Here is a 22,834-nt window from a genome sequence, read left to right on the forward strand (position 1 = left end):
GACCAACACCAGCAGCTGACATGGCACCCCAGACCATCACTGACTGTGGGTACTTGACACTGGACTTCAGGCATTTTGGCATTTCCCTCTCCCCAGTCTTCCTCCAGACTCTGGCACCCTGATTACCGAATGACATGCAAAATTTGCTTTCATCCGAAAAAAGTACTTTGGACCACTGAGCAACAGTCCAGTATTGTTTCTGTTTCAAAAGTGGCTTGACCTGGGGAATGCGGCACCTGTAGCCCATTTCCTGCACACGCCTGTACACGGTGGCTCTGGATGTTTCTACTCCAGACTCGGTCCACTGCTTCCGCAGGTCCCCCAAGGTCTGGAATCGGTCCTTCTCCACAATCTTCCTCAGGGTCCGGTCACCTCTTCTCATTGTGCAGTGTTTTCTGCCACACTTTTTCCTTCCCACAGACTTCCCACTGAGGTGCCTTGATACAGCACTCTGGGAACAGCCTATTCGTTCAGAAATTTCTTTCTGTGTCTTACCCTCTTGCTTGAGGGTGTCAATGATGGCCTTCTGGACAGCAGTCAGGTCGGCAGTCTTACCCATGATTGCGGTTTGGAGTAATGAACCAGGCTGGGAGTTTTTAAAAGCCTCAGGAATCTTTTGCAGGTGTTTAGAGTTAATTAGTTGATTCAGATGATTAGGTTAAGAGCTCGTTTAGAGAACCTTTTCATGATATGCTAATTTTTTGAGATATGAATTTGGGGTTTTCATGAGCTGTATGCCAAAATCATCAATATTAAAACAATAAAAAGGATTGAACTACTTCAGTTGTGTGTAATGAATCTAAAATATATGAAAGTCTAATGTTTATCAGTACATTACAGAAAATAATGAACTTTATCACAATATGCTAATTTTTTTAGAATGACCTGTATATATATATATATATATATATATATATATATATATATATATGTGTGCTTGCTTCTGTGCACGGGCACAGAGGGATGATGCGCTTTACTTTTTTTTTCTTATTTTTTTTTTTACACTGCCCCTTTAATATTTTTTTTTTATCAATTTGAAGGCCCTCTGTATGCCTAGATAGGAGCAGCGGCAAGGACGGCTGAGACCGAGCTCCCCAAAACTCAGCCGAACTGTAATCGGCACTGTGGGAGCTCGGTCATACTGTTTACACCTAAAGTGAAAGCACAATGGCCCGGATTCACAGACACTGGCGCATATTTATGCCGCTGTACCGTATCTCCTTTACGCTATGCTGACGCAGCTCAGAGAGGCAAGCACTGGATTCACAAAGCACTTCCTCCCAAATCTGCGCTGGGTTTCTCAGGCGTAAGTCGGCATAAGTGGAAGTGGGTGTGAGCCATGCTAATGAGGCGTGACCCCATGCAAATGATGGGCCGAGCGCAAGACAGGTACGTATCGCCAACTGCGCATGCGCTGTCCCGTAGGCGCATCTCAGTGTGCATGCTCACAATCACGTCGGAACAACTGCCTTAGATACGTCGGATCACTGCCTACGGCGTGTACGTAACCTACGCCTAGTCATATTCATGTCCTACGTAAACTACGTAAAATACGTCAGCTTGTGTTCCCTGCTGCAGCCCTTTGCATGGATGCTGCTGAGTTACACCTCCTTTATGGGGCATAACTTTACACCGGACGTATGACTTTACGCGCACTGCGTCGGACGGACGTACATTCGTGAATCGGCGTATCTCCCTTATTTGCATATGTGAATAGAAAATCAATGGGAGCGCCAAATACGTCCAGCGTAAATATGCGCCCACTCTACCCCGGCGTAGGCAAGTTCCTTCGGTCGGATGAAGCCTATTTTCAGGCGTATCTAGTTTTGTGGGCACGGCGCACAGATACAACGGCGCATATTTGCACTTACGCGGCGTATGTTGAGATACGTCGGCGCAAGTGCTTTGTGAATCCGGGCCAGTGTGTGCTGTGCTCTCTGCCTCCCCCTACAGTGCAGTACCCGGCTGGAAGTGTTAAAAGAGAAGTAAAGGTTGTTTTTTTTTTGGCTATTCATACTTACCTCTGTGAATGCAGCATCAGACTGATTCTGCATTTGTCCCCCGTCATCTCTGCACTCTCAAAGTGTGAGCTGGCGCCATCTGGTGGTGAGCCGTTGGTATTACAAGTTATTACCACCAGATGTGAGCTGGCGCCATCTGGTGGTGGCCGTTAGTATTACAAGTTAAGCATTACAAGTTAAACAGCAATTCTAATGTCATTTTACACTATTTTCACTGCCATCTTCTTCCCTCTAGTTAGAACCCCCAAACATTATATATATTTTTTATCCTAACACCCTAGAGAATAAAATGGCGATCGTTGCAATACTTTCTGTTACGCCGTATTTGCGCAGCGGTCTTACAAGCGCACTTTTTTTGGGAAAAAATTACACTTTTTTTTATTAAAAAATAAGACAACAGTAAAGTTATCCCCATTTTTTTTAATATTATGAAAGATAATGTTACGCCGAGTATATTCATACCCAACATGTCACGCTTCAAAATTGCGTCCGCTTTTGGAATGCCGACAAACTTTTTTACCCTTTAAAATCTTCATAGGCGACGTTTAAAAAAATCTACAGGTTGCATGTTTTAAGTTACAGAGGAGTTCTGGTGCTAGAATTATTGCTCTCGCTCTACCAATTGCGGCGATACCTCACATGTGTGGTTTGAACACCGTTTACATATGCGGGCGCTGCTCGCGTATGTGTTCGCTTCTGCGCGCAAGCTCGTCGGGACGGGGTGGGTTTTCTGGCTCCTAACTTTTTTAGCTGGCTCCTAGATTTAAAGCAAATTTGTCAAACCCTGACTTACACCAGTGCTGGTGGTAATAATGCGCTCGCTGACACCAGTGCTGGGGGTTAATAATGTGTTCGCTGACACCAGTACTGTTGTTTTTGAAGTTTGAAAGTTTGCATGCGGCCCCCCATGGCATATGAAAACTTGTCTTGTGGCCCTCAGGTGATTTGAGTTTGAGACCCCTGGTTTAGACCCTCGATATCTCTCAAATAAACAAAACAGCATTTTAGCTTTAACATGATTGGATGATAAAATCAGCAGAGCTTCTCTTCATTTCAGATCTACCCCTCAGATTTACAGCGACTGCACTTCCAAGTGCACTTTCACTGCAATTTCAAGTGCACTTTTCACTTGCAGTTTTCACTTGTAGTGCAAAGTGGATTTGCCTTTCGGAAATAACCCCCAATGTGTCACATTACCTGCATTGGGGGTTATTTACGAAAGGCAAATCCACTTTGCACTACAAGTACACTTTCAAGTGCAGTCGCTGTAGATCTGAGGAGGACATGCAGGGAAAATAAAAAACAGCATTATTGCTTGCACATGATTGGATGATAAAATCAGCAGAGCTTCCACTCATTTCAGATCTACAGCGATTTACAGCGACTGCACTTGGAGTGCACTTGTAGTGCAAAGTGGATTTGCCTTTCGTAAATAACCCCCATTGTGTATTTACTATACAGAAACAGTGGGGGAGTTTTTGCCTGGAGCAAGGAACACTGATGTGCGCGGATGAGGCGGCACTGATGTGTAATAATAGGCTGCACGGATGGCCACTGATGAGATGGCACTTTTGGGCACTGATGAGGGGGCAAGCTTACTGAGGATAAACAGGAAGTGAGAAATTCAAACAAAGAAAAAAAACATTTAGAAGGGAAATCAAAGGAAAAGGTAAGTGAACCAACAATGCACTAGCATAAAGGAACCAATTTAGAAAATAAAAGGCGAAGCTTTACAACCCATTTAAAACAAATAAGCTCCAATCGGGGGAAAAAAAGGAGAAAAAACTCCTCATAGTGTAATTTTTTTTAAATTTAATGATAAAATCCCAAAAGTAAACACTGAAATCCAAAAATAACCACATCCAAATCCACATCAGCCAAAATATCCACAAAAAATAAAATGAAAGGATTAGCGCAATATATTTACATTTCAATTAGCCCATTAAAATAGCCAATATATTTGAGGTAATATTTGCTCCATAAAGCGGGGGTTCACCCTAAAAACAATTTTCTAACATTACATTGACATGACTCTCGACAATGACAGTATGCCGTTTTTTTTTTTTTTTTGCTGTACATACCTCGTACAGCTATTTTCTTCCCTGGCTTCCGGGTAGTGAATCCCGCGGGAGTGGGCGTTCCTATCCAGCAGGTGATTGACGTGATGACAAAAACTACCTCCCCCCGTCGCATAAGGAGCGTCACGAGTTGCTGAAAGAAGCCGAACGGCGAGTCATCGCTATACGGCACCTGCGCACCACCGTTCGGCTTCTTTCGGCAACTCGTGACGCTCCTTATGTGACAGGGGGGGGGTAGTGTTTGTCATCATGTCAATCACTAACTGCGGCATAGGAACGCCCACTCCCGCGGGAGGCACTACCCGGAAGCCGGCTAAGAAAATAGCTTTACAAGGTATGTACAGCAAAAAAAAAATCGGCATACTGACAATGTCGGTAGTGAGCTGGATGTAATGTTAGAATTTTTTTTAGGGTGAACCCCCGCTTTAAGCTCAATATAATGGGGGTTATTTACAAAGGCAAATCCATTTTTCACGTGGAATTGCAGTCGCTGTAGATTTGAGGGGAAGATCTGAAATGAGTGGAAGCTCTGCTGATTTTATCATCCAATCATGTGCAAGCTAAAATGCTGTTTTTTATTTTCCTTGCATGTCCCCCTCAGATCTACAGTGACTGCACTTGAAAGTGCACTTGTAGTGCAAAGTGGATTTGCCTTTTGTAAATAACCCCCAATGTGTTATAGTATATCCGGCTAATAAAAACATGAATGCACCACATATTTCTCTACGTGTTTCGTGGTCAGAGCCACTTCCTCAGGAGAAGATGCTTCATGATATCTGGAAAAATACATAAATGCCAGTTGGAAAAATCAAGGGAAGAAAAAAGATGGAACAAAGGGACCAGTAGATCTTTAATTACTTACATGGAATGTATAAAAAAATCACCATGTGGTACTAGGAATAGGGACTGCTGGATAGGTATGTTCCGGCAGCTGAGGTGACTTGATTGGCATGCAAGGTGGAGGCACACAAAGTGTCCCCAGAAAGTGATGAATTCTTCATAGGTACTAGGTAATAACTTCAAGCATATCTGTAGAATTAATGAGTTGTAAAAACTCAGATGTGTGGACTGATCTAAGTAAATGTAAATCGTTGTACTAGGAAGGAAGAAAAGTATAAGGAGAAAGCAACCATGTGCAGTGAAAGAAAGGTGCATTAGAGCAGTGAAAACAGGTCACTGTGTTGAAAAGACCAACATAGTGGTGTGTGAAAATATTACATGAAAGACCTCATGCAGGTTACCAAGAAGAAATGACCAATCAGTGAAATAAGGTGATGAGATGTGAGCCAAAATAGACCCAGCTTAATACCTTGTGTGTGGAGATCCTGGTGAAATACATGTGTAAAATGTGTCATGTGGAAGCCACATTCAGGGGCTGCGGCAACATGTGGTATTTATGCGTGAGTTCAAAATACTAGCCCGCCAATCAGCCACCAGCGTCACGCTTGCGGGACACGAAGTGGAGGAGCCACCAATTAAACGGGCCTATCCAGCAGTCCCTATTCCTAGTACCACATTATGATTTTTTATACATTCCATGTAAGTAATGAAAGCGGAGGTTCACTCTAAAAAAATAAAAAATTGCCAAAAAGGCTACAAGAAAATTGAAATATATATTATATATATATATATATATATATATATATATATATATATATATATATTTTTTTTACCAGAAATGGCTGTTACTAGGCAGATCGTCCTAATTTGCCACTTCCTCGTCCGCGGTGGTCTTCTTTCTTCTCGCGCTGCCTCCTGGGAAATGGGGAGCGGTGTCTTCTGGGACCTTGTGTGTGTCCCAGGAGACATCTGCTTCAGGTGCCGACATCGCGGTCACCCGGGACAGGTAAGTGTCCTTATTAAAAGTCAGCAGCTACAGTGTGTGTGTGTTTTTTAACGCTGGACCTCCTATTTAAGGCCTTCTGGTCCCTTTTTGTTTGTTCCCTTGATTTTTCCAACTGGTATTTATGTTTTTTTCCAGATATCATGAAGTATCCGCTCCTGAGGAAGTGGCTGTGACCACGAAACGTGTAGAGAAATATGTGGTGCATTCATGTTTTTATTATCTGGATATACTATATCACATTATCTTGATGTTTAATATCTCATGGAGGAAATATTACCTCGATAGATTGGCTATTTTAATGTGCTGTCTCCAGATCTGTGAATGCATATCAATATGCAGATCATTCATGCTATGTATGTGTAAATATATGAGATGTTTTTTACAGCAATATCGCAATTTGTTATGTTTACAATCATTGTCAATATATATATATATATATATATATATTATTGCCTGTCATTTGCCCCATGCAAAGTCCCACCTTCTCTTGGTTTGCATCTTCACCATGTGTACGCTCACAACCCATGCAATGGGTCTTCATGCCTGGTGAGTCCTACGCTAACAGTTATGGGTTATGGGTTATCCAAGCATGGTCATATCTTGGTAAGTTTTTGATCCTTAATACTAAAAAAATAATTCAGTAACGTATGCCCTTTTTATTGGTCTTTTTGTGTTATTTAAACGAAAATACTGTAGTTTCAGTACAGGCACTACGCTAAAGTTAGTGGGGAATGGGAGAGTTATTTTGCTCCCATTCACAATTTGTTAAATTGTGGGCTGCTGTCATTCCGGAACTGTCCTGTAGGTCAGTCTGCGCTTCAGGGATGCAATCCCATCCCTGGGCGACAGTTGGCGCTAGAGGGGTTCTGGCAGAGCTGCTTTTCCCCAGCAGCCAATTAGAGGAGTTTTCCCTCGCGGGGCATGCTGGGGGAGAGTATATCTGTGGCGGACGCCATTTTGTGTGGTTCTTCCCGCGGGTTCCAGGTGCTGCATCCACCTTTAGGGTGCGTGCATCCAACGGACCGCGGCGATGGCCTTCCAGGCCGGGGTCGCATGCCACGCGGAGCTCCATATTGCTGAGAGAGGCCCCAGTGACTTGTGGCAGAAGTCTGTCCGGGGGCACTTCACCCACCCTAGCTAGAGTGGCGACGAATGGTGACTACTATTATTGTGCTGCTGAGGGCAGGATTGCTCTCTCTAAATCCAGGCCTGATACCGCAAGTTCTCTATCGCTTCATCAACCTTTTCCTTCCTACTGCATGTTGATGTTGGCTATGTTGGGCCTGAAATAAAGCATTTGAAAACTTTCCTTCATGTACTGGACATTCGCTCACTACTTTATTCATCAGTTACACCCCTAGACAACATTGAGGTAACTTAATATGCCGATCCCAATAACAAACCAGCGGCTCCTGCGGGGGTAGCGCTACAATACTTTAGGAAAAGACAGCGGGGGGAGATTTACTACTCTGCATAGAAACCAGCTTCCACTGTTTATTGTCAAACATGCTGAAGTTAGAAGCTGATTGGCTACAATGAACAGCGGCACCAAATTCTGTGTTCACCAGCTTTAGTAAATCTACCCCAGTACTTTTTTCACTGTAGAGGTTTGCAGGATGATGAACTTTTTTATGCTGTGTCATTGTGCTTTATTATGCTGTGTCAATGCGTTTAGTTATTGTAAATAGATAGTAACAACATTTCCTCCATTCGCAATCCTATCTTTCACATGAATCTTACTTTGAAGGTATATTTAGGCCTTCCTGACAATCCAAGTTGGGTTTACATATTATTTCCTTCCATTACCTTGTCTTGATAAGCATCGACAGGTTTTTTCTGCATTTGTTTATCTTAGTTCAGCACATCTTATCTGCTTGTGTATGGTTATCTTGCTTTTCTCAGTTATGTATACATGTTTTGTTTCCATTAAAACAATGTTCATTTAAGCGGAGGCTCTTGTTGCAGCATACATTCCTAGTTCTATGTGATTGTAGTACTGGTTATATAGGATGGGCCCACTTCTGCAGTGTCATGTAGCTCTAATGTTATGAAACTTCTGCTTAGCTACTGTTCTGCAGCTTTGGGGAGGACTTATACAGGTGACATCACAGGCATGTTAGAACCTACCTTTGCTGCAGTACACATTTTTTTTTATCAGCAGATGGCTCGGGAACCATACCAATATGTTAATGCGCCCAAAGAGGTGAAAGAATGTTGAGGTGTCTCATAGTGGAAGTTTTCCATCTCCACACATCCTTTGGGGCCTATTGTCATAACAGTGAGGCTAGAGCTTATCAGTCTATACATGGTTACAGGGGGTCCCCGGGTTAACAACCCGTTAGGGACTTTCCTCCTGTTTGTAGATCGGAAATTTTCGTAAGTCGATGTTTTCCGATGCTCTGTCGAATGCCGGACATTTCCGACATTTTCCGAGGCTCCGTCTGGCCGCGTATGCGCAGAACAGCAGACAGTCCACGGAAAATGGCAGAGGGTCCCCGCAGCACCCGGTTTGTAAGTAGAAGTTCGTAACTCGGCCGTTCGTAAGTCGGGACCCCCTGTATATCTGTGCTTAAACAACTGGAATCATAAAGTTCTAAAGTTACTCATAATCGTATTATGAATAACATAGAACAATATGATTATTATTTTAATCATAATCGGGTCATATTTACTAATTTAGACTCAAAAAGATGACCGAGGAGGAGAACTGATGTTGTCCTTATACATGTATCATTTTTTATGAAACAATATAAAAAGCCGCGCCTTTTTATATTGTTTTATTTTTCTTGTCATCACACGCTAGCCGCTGCCTGAATTTAATGTGTTGTGATAGCGCGGTTTTTTGGTGTATATCATTTTTTATGACTTTCCTACAATTGAATAATTGAAGCTGCACTCTGCTCTTCTCAAAGTGATTCAAAGGCAATTCTGAAAGGATGAAGATACTATGGGGGTTATTTACAAGAGGGGAATCCACTTTGCACTACAAGTGCAAACTGCAAGTGCAAAGTGCACTTGAAATTGCACTGAAGGTGCACTTGGAAGTGCAGTCGCTGTAAATCTGAGGGGTAGATCTGAAATGAGGGGAAGCTCTGCTGATTTTATTATCCAATCATGTGCAAGCTAAAATGCTGTTTTTATTTTCCTTGCATGTCCCCCTCAGATCTAAAGCGACTGAACTTCCAAGTGCACTTTCAGTGCAATTTTAAGTGCACTTGCATTTGTAGTTTGCACTTGTAGTGTAAAATGGATTTGCCTTTCGGAAATAACCCCCAATGTAACAATTGATTGTGGAACAATTTCAGATCTTCATAAAAAGTACTGTATCATACACTCAGTTCTAATTTACATACTGGCATCCAACTGACAAAAAGGGCAGTGTCTGGTGGTTTCCAAAAACAGTTCACCAGTACAGTAGAAGCTTACCTGCACTCTTTCATTTCTCTCGCATTCCTATTTATAAATCATTAGGACGGGCTGCCTCAAAAACCCAGTGTGAATGTGTATAGGGTGGGCAAGCTTTAACACTACCTGGAATTGTCAGAGCTGTGCCTGTCAGCGTGGCACAACGTCTGAGCTCGAAGGCTTTTGCCGGCTCATACAATTTATACCCAAAAGCACTTTTTGTGTGTTTTTTTTGTAGATAAAGAGTTTTATTAAATCAGACTTGCATTGCTTTTTGATGTTGACAAGCTAACTAAAAGCTAAAAATAAAAATATTACTGTCAAGTGACGCTGCCCTAAAATTATATGCTTAATTATATTTATCTATAATTCTATAAGTAGAATCAACTCCTAGATGGACCCTTACAGGCTAATTTAATAAAGCAATGCAAATGAGAAATAGGTAAGCATGATGTGCTTTATCCTTCAGCAGGCATGAGATGACCACCACAAGCGACCATGTCCATCTTGACTTCACTCAAAAGTGAAAATACCACTCCTGCTCCAAACAGATTTGAGTTGACTTGAGTTAGGGAAGTACATGCTCTTCCTTCCTCAATTCTCATCTAGGTCTGCTTGGCATGCCTCTCTTGCCTGACACATAGAGTTGCCACCTCATCCCTTTAAAAAGGAACACATATGATTTACACAGGTTCTGAGGTTAATTTAATGCAGGTAAGGCACCAAATGAGTCTAATTACCACCTTAATCAGCCACAGAACCTGTGTAATTAATATGTGTTCCTTTTTAAAGGGATGAGGTGGCAACCCTACTAACACATGTCCCAGGAGGCTGCAGGACCAGTCCCACAGCACTGGCATAAAGCTTGCACAGTGTTTAGCCAGCTGTGAGACATCAGGAGGTCACAACAGATTCCCAAATCCAACCGTGGAGAAGAATCGACTGTGGGGATGACAACGCTTAACTCCATGGGCCAGTGTGTTTGGTTCCTGAAAGTCGGTAGCTACAAAATTTGTTGATAGTGACCTAACTTTTTTAAACAAGTATTTAATTCCTCTTTAACAAGTCATACACGTGCACACATCACCTCAAATCCATGCACTATATACATTTTATAAAAATATGCACTGCAAATAAAAATAGTCTAAAAAATTACTTAGCAGTCCCAACAGAAACAGCATATATTCATTCTTAGACCAAGCCAGCACAGAGATTTTAAAGCACACAGGAAGCAGTCATTGATCTCATGATGTAGCACTTGAAATAATGATTAATGGTAATAATGGAGAGCAATTTTGCCTTAAGAAGAGACACCTGTTAAGCATTGTTTTCAATTCCGTCTGTCATAGGTCCAGGCATGCCCACACACAAACATGAAAACATAGTGGCCTTTTGCTTTTATCGCTACTATTCTCAAATTGCAATTTTACTATGTGGGCTGTTGCGAAACCAAGGCAATAAAACAGGTTTCATGATAGGAGGACCTAATCATTTGTTAAAAAAGGAACTCAAATGGTTCTCTAGTATTTAAAGAATCAATAAAACTCAAATAAAAGAAGTTATACTGTGTACTTTATGTAAAACACTTACTAACATTTACAAATATATATCTAAAAGCACCCACACCAATATAAAAATGTAATAAAAATGTTTTCAAATGCATGAAAACCTTTTGTTCTTCTTTAGATAGCATGTTAGGAAAACCATTACCCATGTTATCATTAATTATTATTATTAATACAAAAAAATCTGTGTAATATAATATATTAATTGCTATGCATATGATTTTTGTGAAATGGTTTTGTTTTTGTGCTTGTGCATTATTAGGTTTAGTACTTTGAAAAGGCTACCCCTTTTTTGAGGTTTCCTCTTAACCACTTAAAGGGGTTGTAAAGGTAAATGTTTTTTCACCTTAATGCATCCTATGCATTAAGGTGCAAAAACATCCGACGGTACTGGCCCCCCTGAACCCCCGTTTTACTTACCTGACCCCCTCGAAAGTCCCACACGCGTCCACGTGATTCTCTTCGGTTTCCATCCTGGCCGTTGATTGGCTAGGCTGGACGGATTGATAGATGCGCAGCCAGTGGCAGGCGCTGCTGTCAATCGGCGTGCCAGGGGGCGGGACCGAGTGATACTGTCGGCGGCTATGCCCGCCGCTGTATCACGGGAGCGCGCTCGCAAAAGCTTTCCACCATGCAAGATCGCTCGCATGAAGGTGGAAAGCTTTTGCGAGGGGGAGCCGAGACAGCTGCCGAGGGACCCCAGAAGACCGGATTCGGGGACACTCTGTGCAAAACAAGCTGCACAGTGGAGGTAAGTATAACATGTTTTAAAAAAAAAATTCTGCCTTTAGTGTTCCTTTAAGGACCAAGCTTCTTTCTGAGATTTGTTGTTTACAAGTTAAAAACTATTTTTTTTTGCTAGAAAATTACTTAAAACCCCCAAACATTATACATTTTTTCTAACACCCCAGAGAATAAAATGGCAGTTGTTGCAATACTTTATGTCACACCGTATTTGCGCAGCGGTCATACAAGCGCACTTTTTTGGGAAGAAATACACTTTTTTTAATTAAAAAATAAGACAACAGTAAAGTTGTGAAAGATAATGTTAAGCCGAGTAAATTGATACCCAACATGTCACGCTTCAAAATTGCGCCCACTCCTGGAATGGCGACAAACTTTTACCCTTAAAACCTCCATAGGCGACATTTAAAAAAATCTGCAGGTTGCATGCTTTGAGTTACAGAGGAGGTCTAGGGCTAGATTTCTTTTTCTTGCTTTACCAATAGCTGCGATACCTCACATGTGTGGTTTGAACACTGTTTTCATATGCAGGCATTGCTCACGTATGCGTTCACTTCTGCATGCGAGCTCATCGGGACGTGTCACTTTTGTCACTTTTATTCCTTTTACAAGGTCCTCTTAAATATGACAAGTCGGGGGACGTGGCTACCGCGCAACTGCATGGACGGATGACCTGAGAGCTCCGCTCCAGTAAGGGAAACCGAGTGAACTGAGGCTCTGTAGGCTGCTCCCAACAGCACCACCGCCTAGCTGCCATCCGGCCCGACTCCCGGAGATGGCTAAAAAGAGGAAGCCCGCCATCCAGCCGACGAAATTGGAGGATTTCTTCTCCTCCAAGAGCAGCAGCGCTTTCCAAGATGGCGCCGGCGGCTGCTCTGCGGCCTCCACAGGCGGCTCCTCTGCTACCATGCCGAGCCCTGGATCCAGAGACAGCTCCCACCGACACTCTCTGGCTGCATCAACCCCTCTCTCGTGCAGCCCGGTGAAATCAAAGCCCCGTTTGTCAAACAAACTTCTCAGCTCTAAGGTGAGTGCACACCAGGGCTCTATGGATGATACGAGGGAGCTGGCAGATACGATCAACGCTTTCCCCACAGCTAACCTGCCCTTGTCTGACACCACTCTGAAAGACATGTTGATCTCCCTGCGTAGTTCCCTGCACTCAGACATGATGAAGTGCATGAGAAATTTTAAGGCAGAAGTGGGGGAATTGGGAGGCAGAATTGATCATGTGGAGAAGAAAATGGGTGGAAATGCATCCTCATACAATACTTTAGTGGACTCCCACAATGAGCAGTCTGATGAAGTCGCATGGCTCAGAGCTAAAGTCGCAGATCTCGAGGACAGATCACGTAGGAATAACATCAAACTACGTGGCATTCCTGTATCCGTCCTCCCTGCCCAACTTCACCAATATGCCCGGGAACTTATGGGGTCTTTCCTCTCCTCAACACCTGAATCAGAGCTAGTAATTGATAGAATCCATTGGCTCCCTTAACCTGCACATCTCCCGGAAAATATCCCTAGAGATATGCTGATGCGGGTACATTTCTATCATGTGAAAGACCAGTTCACATTGGCCTTCCGTAAAAACTCGCAACCACCTGACCGATACTCTGCTCTTCAGGTGTTCGCGGATCTCTCTCAGTACACTATGCAGAATCGCAAAGCCCTCCTGCCGGTCACCAAAGCACTTTGCAACCACAGCATAGTTTACAGGTGGGGGTACCCAAACTCACGATTACAAGAGAGGGTGTAACATCTGTGATCTCAGGCTTAGAGGAAGGCCTGGTGCTTTTGCGTAAGTGGGATATACTACCGGATCAACCTGAGGACAGGCCAGCCTCCTCTTCCAAAATTCCGACTCAGGATGGTTGGCAGGTGGTGTCGCACAAACGCAACAACAAGAAGAAATCATGAGGCCTCAATGCCTTGGTAAATAAAAGATATTCACTCTACGAGTTTCCTGACTTACTTTGGAGCTCCAATTCCACGCACTGTGAAGGCCACCATCCCTTTCTTCTTCGTACCTCAGATAGTAGTAAGATTTTCAACCCCCAAGATATTTTCACTTCTTTTGCTGATTATTACTCCTCCTTGTACAATTTACAGGAGGATTCTTCTACCCCCCAACCAGCTGATGTTGCCATCCAGTCTTTCTTAGCAGATCTCACACTCCCTGCATTGTGCCAGTCACAGCTGGAATCCCTCAACTCAACCATCACGGAGCCTGAGATCCTGAGAGCGATCAAAACCCTCCCTACTGGGAAATCACCTGGTCCAGATGGACTGCCGAACAGCTATTATAAAACTTTTCACTCTATCCTTGCCCCCGAATTAGGCAAAAAAAGTTCTGAAGCGATAATCTCTGCCTCTTTCCCCGATGAAATGCTGAAAGCTTTCATTGTTACTATCCCAAAACGGGAAAGGAACCTACCACTCCGGACAATTTCAGACCCATTTCATTATTAAATACGGACGTTAAACTTTATGCCAAGATTTTAGCTTACAGTTTACTCCCTATATTGCCAACTCTGATCAACCCAGACCAAATGGGGTTCACCTCAGGTAGACAGTCGTCTGATGCTACTAGGAGGGTTGTTGATATTCTGCACCCGGTTCTTGAGAAATTTGGGTTCACTGGTAGTATCTTGTCGGCCATTCTGGCATTGTATTCCTCCCCGTGTGCTCAGGTTTGTACCTCCAACATGCTCTCCCGTCCCTTTTGTATATCCAATGGCACTAGACAGGGGTGTCCTTTATCTCCCTCTATTTTCAATTCACTTATAGAGCCCCAGGCGGAAAAGATCAGAGCCCATACAGGCACTCCTGGCTTCTCATTCCTGGGTAGGTCATACAAAATAAGTCTCTTTGCGGATGACATCATCCTCTTTTTGACCTCCTCACAAACATCCCTATTTCAAGCACATCACATCCTTACGGAATTCAGTCAACATTCCTACTACAAGGTTAATTTCACGAAATCTCTTATACTGGGTCTGAATGTTCCCCCTCGTCTCCAATCCCACTTGCAAATCTCCTTCCCCTATTCTTGGGCCGTGTCTAGTATACCGTATTTAGGACTTCAAATAACGGTAGACCCCTCGAAACTTGCGGATGCCAACTACACCCCCTTGATAGATAAAATAAGGAAGGAGGCTAATCGATTGTCTAGAGTCGAATTAACCTGGTCGGGCCGTTTGGCCTCGTTCATAATGCTTCTACTTCCCCAGATTTTATATATTTTTCGAACACTACCCATTCCTCGGAAACATAGTCACCTCAATGCTTTGAGCCACACTCTGAAAAGCTACATCTGGGGCTCTAAGCAACAAAGATGTGCTAAATCCCTTTTAATTAAACACAGGTCGGTGGGGGGCATGGGCCTGGTCGACATTAGGGACTACCATCGGGCATCCATACTTGCCCAACTCAAACAATGGTTTTCTCCATCTCCAGATGTCTTGTGGTGCGGCATTGAGCGGGCCCTCAGCCCAACCACAGACTTGCGCACCCTCTTACTCCTTGATGTCTGGAGACCCTTTCCCTTACGCCGACTTTCGCTGACTCTTCAGGACTCCCTGTTGGCCTGGAGGGAGCTGTGTAAATTGGCATCTAACTCTCCTGATACTGTGGCCATCCCTGTCTCCATTGAAATCCTGACGTACGCTATCCCACACACCACTTACTCCAATTGGGTTGCTAGTGGCATCCTATGGATTGACAATTTGTATTCTAATGACAAGCTCAAACCACTTGCTGCAGAATTTAATTTACGGCTTGCAGATAATTTTAAGTATATTCAGGCCTCTCACTTTTTGAAAACATTAAAGTCTAGGCACATACTTGTCCAGGACAATATATGGAGATTCTACACCAAAGCGCTCACATCCCCTAAGGTAATCTCCCTTTTTACAACCCTTTCCAACATAAATTAACTTTTGATGTAGCCTCTCCTTTCCGCAAGTGGGAATTGGACTTGGGTAGGACATTCACACCGTCTCAATGTCAATATGCATTTAAGATTTTGTATAAAGCTTCCAGATGTGTAAACCACTGGGAACTTTCTCAAAAAATAGCCCAGAGGTGGTAATTAATACCGCACCGGGTGTCGAAATTCTCTCCCTTCGTCTCTCCGCTGTGTTGGAGAGAATGTGGCTCTGTAGGTAATATTTACCACATCTTCTGGCTGTGTAAACACCTTACAAGCTTCTGGAGAAGTGTGTTTAACTGCATATCACGGATCACAGGTATTCTGACACCACCCAGCCCTGAATTAGCAATATTAACCTCTTCCCGCCCGCACGGCAGGTTTTTACGACCACATTGTGGCTCTTAATTGCCGGGAGGCCGTCTATATATGGCCTCCAGCCACTGGGGGGCGCACGCAGCGCGCGCGCGCATGCCGCGTCAGTCAGGTGCTGATGCGCGATCGCTAGTCACCCACGATCGCTAGTCACGGAGACAGGGACTTGGAGCTCTGTGTGTAAACACAGAGCTCCACGTCCTGTCAGGGAGAGGAGACCGATGGTGTGTCCCTTGTACATAGGGACAACCATCGGTCACCTCCCCCAGTCAGTCCCCTCCCCCCACAGTAAGAATCACCTAGCAGGGCACACATTAACCCCTTGATCGCGCCCTAGTGTTAATCCCTTCCCTGCCAATCACATTTATACAGTAATCAGTGCATATTTATAGCATTGTTCGCTGTATAAATGTGAATGGTCCCAAATATGTGTCAAAAGTGTCCGATGTGTCCATTGTAATATCGCAGTCCTGACAAAAATCGCAGATCGCCGCTATTACTAGTAAAAAGAAAAAAAAATGTCATAATTCTATCCCCTATTTTGTAGACACTATAACGTTTGCGTAAACCAATCACTATACGCTTATTGCGATTTTTATTTTTACCAAAAATATGTAGAAGAATATGTATCGGCCTAAACTGAGAACATTTTTTTATTTTTTGGGATATTTATTATAGCAAAAGTAAAAAATGTTTTTTTTTTTTCAAAATTGTAAAAAATATTTGTTTATAGTGCAAAAAATAAAAACCGCAGAGAGCAATCTTATTTGTTTGACATGTTTACCTAGCTCCTCATTGTTATCCATCCTTCTCTCCTCCCTTCCCACTTTCTCTCCCTCCCCCCCTTCTCCTTACTCCTTAATTAATTTTTTCTTTTCCACCGGGATGTACTTCTCTGCCCTCTGGTAGTGAGATGACTAGCTTTGTTGCTACATGTAATGTATCCCTGGGATATTTGTAGTTGTTATGTTATACTGTTTACTCTTTGTACCTCTGTACTTTTGGTGCTATTTGTGCTTTTTACTTTGTTTTGTATATTAAAAAGCTTTCAATAAAAACTATTTAAACAAAATATGACAGGTCCTCTGGGGGGTCTGGGGGTAAAAAAAAACTCATATCTCATATCTGGACTAAAATGCAATAAAAAAAAATGTTGTCATTTGAAAAAAATGGCTCTAAGGGCTATGGGCAGAAGTGATGTTTTGACGTCGCTTCCGCCCTGCTATGGTATGGAGACGTGTGGGGGCCATCTTCCCCTCATTTGTATCCATACCAAGCAGGAGAGAGGACCCGACGGCTCTGTTAAGCGGCGGAGGGCACAGGAGAGTGGCGAGAGTGGGGGGTCCTCTTCCACCGCCGATAACGGTGACATTTCACCGCAGACACCACCATTATTGGAGACCGGACCACCCGCTGAAGAAGAGGATATTTGAGTTATGGCAGCTAGCCTCGGCGTGTCTTCTGTGTATCGCGGCTCCAGTGCTGTGAGTGGCTGGAGCCGCAATGTCGTCACTCCTGCGCATGCACGCAGAAGATTTCTTTTTGGCAAGGTCCGGCGTCTGCCGAGCCTTAAGTCGAGAATCCCCTGTGCTACAGTCAGCGGCTCATTGCGAGGGGAATGTCTAGTAAACCTTAAAGGTTTAGGAGATTTTTTTTACCTACAGGTAAGCCTTATTATAGGCTTATCTGTAGGTAAAAGTACAAAAATGCACTATACAACCACCTTAAATTCCCTTATGCTACTGAAAGCTATGCAGGCTGGTATCAGCACAACAAGGGGATGCAGATTTGCTGTCTTTTTTGCCATGGACACAATATCCTCATGCTTAATGTTCTGGGCTTGTATTGGGATGGTTGAGAGGTAGTGGGCATGCATTTTTTAAATTAACATTACAAAAAATGTATTACCGTATTTATCGGCGTATAACACGCACAGGTGTATAAAACGCACCCTAACTTTAAGAGGGAAATTTCAGGAAAAAAACATTCCACTGCCCCCTGCGTATAACACGCAGGCACAGTTTACCCTCTATTTTCAAGGTAAAAAAGTGAGTGTTATACGCCAATAAATACAGTAATTAAGTCACTTATTGCTAAATCTAGCTGGTCAGGAGTTATTTTAACAGCTTATAGTTTATTTTACCTTTTCTAAATATGGTATTTGGGAAATGTGCAGCTGTTGAATGTGCTCTAAAACCACCACAATTTTCCACATATGATTTAAAAATACACCCTGGAGTTGTTGATCATGTTTTGCCGCGCACATGAACGTTTCAATGTGTTTTCATTACATTGCACTGCTTTTGAACCTACTGTTTTCTGTATAGTAAGTTAATGTAATCAGACGTAACAGAACTATATGGAAAAGCACTGTAAATATAAAGATAATGGCCCAGATTCACAACCGAGATACAACGGCGTATCTCCGGATACGCCGTCGTATCTCTGAGTTGCGCCGCCGTATCTATGCGCCTGATTCTTAGAATCAGTTACGCATAGATATCCATTAGATCCGACAGGCGTAAGTCTCTTACGCCGTCGGATCTTAACTGCATTTATTTTTTTGCCCGCTAGGTGGCGCTTCCGTCGAATTCCGCGTTGAGTATGCAAATTAGCTAGATACGCGAATTCCCGAACGTACGCGTGGCCGACGCAGTAAAGTTACGACGTTTACATTAGGCTTTTCCCGGCGTAAAGTTGCCCCTGCTATATGAGGCGCAGCCAATGTTAAGTATGGCCGTCGTTCCCGCGTCGAAATTTGAAAAAGTTACGTCGTTTGCGTAAGTCGTCCGTGAATGGGGCTGGACGTCATTTACGTTCACGTCGAAACCAATGACGTCCTTGCGGTGTACTTTGGAGCAATGCACACTGGGAAATTCCACGGACGGCGCATGCGCCGCTCCGAAAAAACGTCAATCACGTTGGGTTACAGTAGGTTTGCATAAAACACGCCCCCCTGATCCAAATTTGAATTAGGCGGGCTTGCGCCGGCCAATTTACGCTACGCCGCCGCAACTTACGGAGCAAGTGCTTTGAGAATACAGCACTTGCCCGTGTAAGTTGCGGAGGCGTAACGTAAATCAGATACGTTACGCCCCGCACAATTTTACACGGCTCTACGTGAATCTGCCCCAATGTGCATAAACACCTTGGTTATGAATCTAACAAGATTTCTGTAATTTCAACTAAAATTGTTAAATTTGTTTTATATTTATTTAGTCAGGTAAAGTCTTTAATATTGCACAGTATTCCTCTGTCAAGCCAGCATTTGAAACTTTAGGCTTCTTTTCACATACGGTACTTTCCTCTGATTTCTATATTGTAAAAACACATGTAGTTTATAGAGCTCAGTAGTCCAAGCTGTACTTTATTTAAGTAAGTGATTCAAAGGAGATTATTAGATCAGGGCTAAAAAAAAAAATAGCATTTTCTTTTAATGTCTGGCAAATATAAAATATTAATATAATCACCCAACCCAGTGTAACAGACATACAATACCCCAAAAATAATATTAAGGCCAATATCACAGCCTTCAATTCAATATAATGTAACACAATATAACAATAGCACAGACTAGGACTCACCAGACAACAATGCCTCTCAGTTTACATATTGGCATATAATGCTTATACAGATGACTTCTATCTAACATGGCTTCTGGTCCTGTCTCTCCTCTCTTGTGGAACTCCCTATAAGGTATAAAATATGGCTTACTAATATGTTGCATTCTGTAAAGACTCGCAGAGTCATCAGATCAATAGAAAAGCAATGTTAAAGAGGTTGTAAAAAACAAAAACAAAAAGCAAACCCTGCAACACAAAGGCATAATGAGCTAGCTAGCATGCATCGCATAATAGCTCATTATGAAATACTTACCTTAGAACGGGAGCTGCCGGTCACAGCACGTCTCCTGAACAGCACCAGTCGCCGTTTCTTCAGTGCCCATGCGCCATTGACGTCGGCAGCAGTGTATATACTGAATATCTCCTAAACTGAGATATTCAAGGTACCTACAGGTAAGCCTTGTTATAGGCTTACCTGTAGGTAAAAGTGGTGTAAAAGGGTTTACAACCACTTTAACTCCAAATTAAAAAACGTATTTCCTAATATTTTTAGGAATGCACAAATGGATAAACCAACATGTCTTCACTCTGCACTGTGTATATGCAGAGGTATTAAAACCACTGCACACACTGCTTTGGAATTAGATTAATGTCCTATACTTTATTTATAATGTAGAGTAGTATCAAATGAGAAAAAACTGTCACAAATTAAAGGAGATAATCTGTTTGACATAAGCAAGGCAAAAAGGAAATGCTACAGGCGTTAGTAATTATATGGCTCTCTAGCCTTAGAGCTGGAAATTTGCCTAAAGGCTGTCCTTTACTCTCCTAATCTGCTTGTGACACACAGATAGAACAGGCCCGGAGCAAAAGGGAACATGGGTGAAGGGCCAACATGACTGGGGAAAGCTGTGGGGAGAACACTAGGAAGTAGGTAGGAAGTGTGTTGGGAGAAAAAGGGGAGGGGGAGTATTGGTCAAGGGGAATGGGGCCCTTTACATTACACAGCCCCCTGCACCACTGGGCCCCTTACATTACACAGCCCCTTGCACCTCTGGACCCCTTTACATTGAACAGTACCCTGCACCTCTGGACCCCTTTACATTACACAGCATTGCACCACTGGACCCCTTTATATTACACAGCACCCTGCACAACTGGGCCCCTTACATTACACAGCACCCTGCACCTCTGGGCCCCTTTTTATTACACAGCACCCTGCACCACTGGACCCCTTTACAATTACACAGCACCCTGCACCTCTGGTTCCCTTTTTATTACACAGCACCCTGCACCTCTGGAGCCCTTTATATTACACAGCACCCTGCACCTCTGGGCCCCTTTACATTACACAGCCCCCTGCACCACTGGGCCCCTTACATTACACAGCACTGCACCACTGGACCCCTTTATATTACACAGCACCCTGCACCACTGGGCCCCTTACATTACACAGCACCCTGCACCTCTGGGCCCCTTTTTATTACACAGCACCCTGCACCACTGGACCCCTTTACAATTACACAGCACCCTGCACCTCTGGGTCCCTTTTTATTACACAGCACCCTGCACCACTGGACCCCTTTATATTACACAGCACCCTGCACCTCTGGGCCCCTTTACATTATACAGCCCCCTGCACCACTGGGCCCCTTACATTACACAGCACCCTGCACCTCTGGGCCCCTTTTTATTACACAGCACCCTGCACCACTGGACCCCTTTACAATTACACAGCACCCTGCACCTCTGGGTCCCTTTTTATTACACAGCACCCTGCACCACTGGACCCCTTTATATTACACAGCACCCTGCACCTCTGGGCCCCTTTACATTACACAGCCCCCTGCACCACTGGGCCCCTTACATTACACAGCCCCTTGCACCTCTGGACCCCTTTACATTGAACAATACCCTGCACCTCTGGACCCCTTTACATTACACAGCACTGCACCTCTGGACCCCTTTACATTACACAGCACTGCACCACTGGACCCCTTTATATTACACAGCACCCTGCACCACTGGGCCCCACACATTACACAGCACCCTGCACCTCTGGGCCCCTTTTTATTACACAGCACCCTGCGCCACTGAACCCCTTTACATTACACAGCACCCTGCACCTCTGGGTCCCTTTTTATTACACAGCACCCTGCACCACTGGACCCCTTTATATTACACAGCACCCTGCACCTCTGGGCCCCTTTATATTACACAGCCCCCTGCACCACTGGGCCCCTTACATTACACAGCCCCCTGCACCTCTGGACCCCTTTACATTGAACAGTACCCTGCACCTCTGGACCCCTTTACATTACACAGCACTGCACCTCTGGACCCCTTTACATTACACAGCACTGCACCACTGGACCCCTTTATATTACACAGCACCCTGCACCTCTGGGCCCCTTTACATTACACAGAACCCTGCACCACTGGACCCCTTTACACTACACAGCCCCCTGCACCACTGGGCCCCTTACATTACACAGCACCCCACAGCTCTGGACCCCTTTACATAGCACCCTGCATCACTGGACCCCTTTACATTACACAGCACGCTGCACCTCTGGAACCCTTTATATTACACAGCACCCTGCACCTCTGGGCCCCTTTACATTACACAGCCCCCTGCACCACTGGGCCCCTTACATTACACAGCACCCCACAGCTCTGGACCCCTTTACATAGCACCCTGCATCACTGGACCCCTTTACATTACACAGCATCCTGCAACTCTGGACCCCTTTATATTACACAGCACCCTGCACCTCTGGGCCCCTTTACATTACACAGCCCCCTGCACTACTGGGCCCCTACCATTACACAGCCCCTTGCACATCTTGACCCATTTACATTGAACAGTACCCTGCACCTCTGGACTCCTTTACATTACACAGCACTGCACCTCTGGACCCCTTTACATTACACAGCACTGCACCTCTGGACCCCTTTACATTACACAGCACTGCACCACTGGACCCCTTTATATTACACAGCACCCTGCACCTCTGGGCCCCTTTACATTACACAGCACCCTGCACCACTGGACCCCTTTACACTACACAGCCCCCTGCACCACTGGGCCCCTTACATTACACAGCACCCACAGCTCTGGACCCCTTTACATAGCAGCCTGCATCACTGGACCCCTTTACATTACACAGCACTCTGCACCTCTGGACCCCTTTATATTACACAGCACCCTGCACCTCTGGGCCCATTTACATTACACAGCCCCCTGCACCACTGGGCCCCTTACATTACACAGCCCCTTGCACCTCTGGACCCCTTTACATTGAA

Source organism: Rana temporaria, chromosome 2, assembly GCF_905171775.1.
Source record: "Rana temporaria chromosome 2, aRanTem1.1, whole genome shotgun sequence".
NCBI lineage: Eukaryota > Metazoa > Chordata > Amphibia > Anura > Ranidae > Rana > Rana temporaria.